Below are 5153 nucleotides of genomic sequence, written 5' to 3' on the forward strand. Positions count from 1 at the left end.
ATCATTTCTTGATAGCTCACTGAGTGTCTTGAAGTTGAGATGAGATAGTCGTTTGTGCTATAACTAGTTAATATCTGATGAGGCCTTAGAAAGGAAGCAACTATTCTTGATGAGAGGAGAATTCATGTTGATGATAAAAACATTCTTTAGACGAGAACCGGTTAGAGCAACCTTATCATCTTTGTYGAGAACATGACAAGAATTCTTGAGGAATTTAACTGTATAATCTTTATCACACAGTTGGTTGATGCTAAGAAATTGTGCTTCAGTCCTTCAACGTATGCAACGCGTTTGAAAGTTGTTATACGTTGGATAATATACCAAAACCTTTAGTATATCCTTTTCCATTTCTTCCGAAGGTTACAGAAGGTCCTCTTTCTTCCTTGAAATGAGATAGAAGAGATATATCTCCAGTCATATGTCTTGAACATCCACTATCCACATACCATATGCCTTTGACATCCTGAACAAGGAAACAAAATAAGAAATGCTATTGGTACCCATCTAATTGGATCCAGCTTTGTTAGAGGCTTCATCATCTAATACTGAATAATCATTATTAGAAGATGGCATCATTAAACCTGAAGAGGTTTGAATGGAAAGAGGAACAACCCTTGATACTACCAAGGTAGTTTCAATGGAAGTCTTCACCGAGTCTGACGAAGAGACTTCAGTGGTGGAGATTACAACGTCTGATGCTGAAGATACTTCGGCAGGAGTTGTCTTCACTTAGCCTAAAGAAGAGACATTAATGGTTTACTTCACCCTGACTACAGGGGCAGTCTTTATGGATGATTTCACTTTAGTTGATTTCTCAACTTTGGTTACTTTCTTGCTCAAAACTGGTGAACCAGCTTTGGCGGCAGAGGGACACTTACTGGCAACATGTGTTCTTTCACCACAGTGTTTACACTTCCTAAAACTAAAAGTAGCTTTAGGGCCAGGAAGTATCAGACTATAAGTGGGACCAGCTCCAAGGATTCCCTTCTCATTGGTTCTTGGAGGAACCTTTGAGGGAATGGATTCCTTAGGTGAAAAGTTTACCCTGAGCTGTGACTTAGATTTCTGATGCGATTCAGATTTCCTAGTCCCTAAAGAAGAAGAAGAAAAAGTTGACAAGTTAAAGGAATAGATTTAGATCTATTAGACTTGATAGACTTCTTAGAAAGGGATGTCATGACAGTATATTTACCTTTGTCTTTGCATCCAGAACTCAAAAGAGTTCCTTCAAGATGACTCTCAGTAAAGGAAGAGGACTGAGAGGAAGAAGTGTTGGGAATAGAGAAGACAAAAGTACCAAATTTAAGCGTGGACCTGTCTTTAACACATTCTTCCTGATCATAGGAGAATCCTAGACCAGTCGTATTCTTGGCCGGGATCTGAGCGTTAATGATCTCAAAGGCCTTGAGGGAAGCTTTACACCACCCTTCAATGGTAGCTTTCTCAGCCTTGAGTTCAGCGATTGCTCGCTCACGCTCAGCAACAGCTTTCACACGTTCAACAGTGATGGCTTGGTTTACAATAACCTGATCTTTAAGATTTTCCTCAACAGAGGTCAGTTCTTTGATCTTAGAATGACAAATATTTAATTACTCATGAAGATCAAGCATTTCAGCTTTTGATTTGCCATTGAGGGCATTGTAAAGGTCAACCGTCAACGTATCTAGTGCAGAAAGACTAGAAGAAGGTTCATTCAGGATACATACCTGAGTAAAAGAAGATGGCTCATAAGAGGTAGATGTTTTAGAAGAACCTTCGTCAGCATCAATGGCCATCAAGTAGACATAAGCTTTATCTTCTTCGTCTGAGGATGATTCATGAGATAATTCAGCCCAGTCATGCTCTTCAGCAATAAGGCCTTTTGCCTTTCGCTGGTTGTTCTTCATCTTCTTGTATTTCTCCTTCAGTTTTAAGTATTTTTCATCTTTGGTCCTGAAGGAGGAGGAAGAAGCTTTAGAAGATGGCATCGCAGTCTTCTTCCATCTGCATTCACCTGCAAAATGTCCGGGCCGGTGACAGTTGTAGCAGACAGCTGAAGCCTTGTCTATTCTTTCAGACTTTGGCTTCTCCGTTAGGGATAGCTAAGGAGATCTGCAAAAATTGCACTTGCTGGCGAACCTCCTGAATGACTTAGTCAAGAGTGCTAGGGACTCATCAAAATATGTTAAATCAGATTCTGGAATGTCCTCAGAAGAATCTATCTCCGTGATGACCACGGGAGGTAGAGAAGAAACAAAAGGAGTAGAAGTTTCATCAACTGAAGAAGCTTCAGAGATCAAAGCTAAAGGAGAGCTTTTCATTTCCCTGGATTCTTTTACAAGATTTCTTTCCAGCTGACGAGATTGCTCATGGTTAAGCAGAATCTCGTATAAGGTAGAAAGAGAAAGAGTGGATATGTCTTTTGACATCTTGAGACACATGGAAAAGGTGTCCCAAGACTCAGGAAGGCATTCTAGAAACTTAGTCAAGGTTTCAGAATTAAAATATTCCCTGCCGACAGCCCTAAGATCAATAAGAAGACAATTAAATCTTTTATGTACTTTAGACAGCGTCTCAGACTTTCCATAGAGAAAGCTTTCATACTGTCTTACTAGATTGATCTTTCTAGTCTCCTGAACTTGAGTGGTTCCTTCATATTGGACACAAAGTACTCGAGGACTTCCCAGGGGGTCGCCCATCCTAGTACTACTCTCGCCCAAGCAAGCTTAACTGCGAAGTTCTGATGGGACGCGGTGCATTAGTGCTGGTATGATCGCACCCGATATTCAACCGTGCTTTATTCTTTTATCCCTTACCCCCTGGTCTCCCCCACCTCCCGTCTCCGGGCCGTTCACATGTGCCAGCTCGATCCGTACCCAACCCATCCCCTTCCGTTCACAGAAAGGGGGGAGCGGAAAGGAGGACCTCGAGAGACTATCCACCCGAATCGCTCCCCATCTCGGGACCGCACGTTCCCCCGGGCCCGCTGCAAGTGCCCGACTCCACCGCGTCCCCCCGGTACCGCACGAAAGAAAAGAAAATGAACGACCGCACGCCCGCCGCCACCGAAAATGCATGGTCTCGGCTCAAAAAAGGGGTGGAACACGAGGACTTCCCAGGGGGTCGCCCCTCCTATTACAACTCTCGCCCAAGCACGCTTAACTGCGAAGTTCTGATGGGACGCGGTGCATTAGTGCTGGTATGATCGCACCCAAAATTCAACCGTGCTTTATTCTTTTATCCCTTACCCCCTGGTCTCCCCCACCTCCCGTCTCCTGGCCCTTCACACGTGCCGGCTCGATCCGTACCCCACCCGTCCCCTTCCGTTCACAGAAAGGGGGGAGTGGACAGGAGGACCTCGAGAGACTATCCACCCGAACCACTCCCCGTCTCGGGAGCGCACGTTCCCTCGGTCCCGCTGCAAGTGCCCGACTCCACCGCGTCCCCCCGTTCCGCACGAAAAAAAAGATAATGCACGACCGCACGCCCGCCGCCGCCGAAAATGCATGTTCTCGGCCCAAAAAAGGAGTGCAACATGAGGACTTCCCTAGGGGTCACCCATCCTAGTACTACTCTCGCCCAAGCACATTTAACTGCGGAGTTCTGATGGGATCCGGTGCATTAGTGCTAGTATGATCGCACCCGAAATTCTACCGTGCTTTATTCTTTTATCCCTTAGGGTGCGTTTGGTATGCAGATTACATGAGACAGGACGTGACAAAAAAATAGTTCCATGTTTGGTATGCCATGGACAAAAAAAACATGGGACAAGGTGGGACTATTTTTAATTTTAGTGGGACAAATCTTGATTTTTTTTGTTCCACCAAAAAAGGTGGAACAACATGGGACTAAAGTTAAAATGACAATATTTTGATTGATTTGTTGTTATTTTACAATTATTATATGATATAAAATAACATTGAACAACATTTAGGGGTAATATGGTCATTTTAATAGTTTTATCCCGTCCTGTCCTAGTCGTACCAAACATAAGACAGACAATTAGTCCTGTACCGTCCCGTCCCGTTTGCCTACCAAACACTACCTTACCGCCCCTGGTCTCCCCCACCTCCCGTCTCCCGGCCGTTCACACGTGCCGGCCCGATCCAGGCCCCACCCGTCCCCTTTCCTTCACAGAAAGGGGGGAGCGGACAGGAGGACCTCGGGAGACTATCCACCCGAACCGCTCCCTATCTCGGGACCGCACGTTCCCCCAGGTCCGCTGCAAGTGCCCGACTCCACCGCGTCCCCCCCGTACCGCACCAAAGAAAAGAAAATGCACGACCGCACGCCCGCCACCGCCGAAAATGCATGGGCTCGACCCATAAAAGGGGCGGAACACGAGGACTTCCCAGGGGTTCACGCATCCTAGTACTACTCTCGCCCAAGCACGCTTAACTGCGGAGTTCTAATGGGATCCGGTGCATTAGTGCTGGTATGATCGCACCAGAAATTCTACCGTGCTTTATTCTTTTATCCTTTACCGCCCCTAGTCTCCCTCACATCCCGTCTCCCGGCCGTTCACACGTGCCGGCCCAATCCGTTACCCACCCGTCCCCTTCCATTCACAGAAAAGGGGGAGCGGACAGGAGGACCTCGAGAGACTATCCACCCGAACCGCTCCCCCTATCGGGACCGCACGTTCCCCCGGGCCCGCTGCAAGTGCCCGACTCCACCGCGACCGCCCCGTTCCGCACGAAAGAAAGAAAATGCAAGACTGCACGCCTGCCGCCGCCGAAAATGCATGGTCTCGGCCCAAAAAAGGGGTGCAACACAAGGACTTCTCACGGGGTCACCCATCCTAGTACTACTCTCGCCCAAGCAAGCTTAACTGCGGAGTTCTGATGGGATCCGGTGCATTAGTGCTGGTATGATCGCACCCGAGATTCTACCGTGCTTTATTCTTTTATCCCTTACCGCCCCTGGTCTCCCCCACCTCCCGTCTCCTGGCCGTTCGCACGTGCCGGCCCGATCCGGGCCCCACCCGTCCCCTTCCGTTCACAGAAAGGGGGGAGCGGACAGGAGGACCTCGAGAGACTATCCACCCGAACCGCTCCCCGTCTCGGGACAGCACGTTCCCCCGGGCCCGCTGCAAGTGCCCGACTCCACCGTGTCCCCCCCGTACCGCACAAAAGAAAAGAAAATGCACGACCGCACGCCCGCCGCCGCCGAAA

At 48.0% G+C, this 5153-nt stretch overlaps 3 non-coding genes and 2 pseudogenes across 3 annotated transcripts; all 5 read right to left on the bottom strand.

Annotated features, from left to right (window-relative positions):
• Positions 1-2644: 2644 nt before the first annotated feature.
• On the bottom strand, positions 2645-2760 carry LOC112505120 (annotated as a pseudogene).
• A 313-nt stretch (positions 2761-3073) lies between these two features.
• LOC112505119 lies at positions 3074-3192 on the bottom strand (annotated as a pseudogene).
• Positions 3193-3504: 312 nt separating this feature from the next.
• LOC112505117 lies at positions 3505-3623 on the bottom strand. Its single transcript, XR_003068328.1, has one exon. It is a non-coding gene; the product is annotated as a 5S ribosomal RNA (ribosomal RNA).
• Positions 3624-4309: 686 nt separating this feature from the next.
• Positions 4310-4428, bottom strand: LOC112505118. Its single transcript, XR_003068329.1, has one exon. It is a non-coding gene; the product is annotated as a 5S ribosomal RNA (ribosomal RNA).
• Positions 4429-4742: 314 nt separating this feature from the next.
• LOC112505116 lies at positions 4743-4861 on the bottom strand. Its single transcript, XR_003068327.1, has one exon. It is a non-coding gene; the product is annotated as a 5S ribosomal RNA (ribosomal RNA).
• Between the last annotated feature and the right edge of the window lie 292 nt (positions 4862-5153).

The sequence above is a fragment of the Cynara cardunculus genome, unplaced genomic scaffold (assembly GCF_001531365.2).
Source record: "Cynara cardunculus var. scolymus isolate 2C unplaced genomic scaffold, CcrdV1 Un_Scaffold_8522, whole genome shotgun sequence".
NCBI lineage: Eukaryota > Viridiplantae > Streptophyta > Magnoliopsida > Asterales > Asteraceae > Cynara > Cynara cardunculus.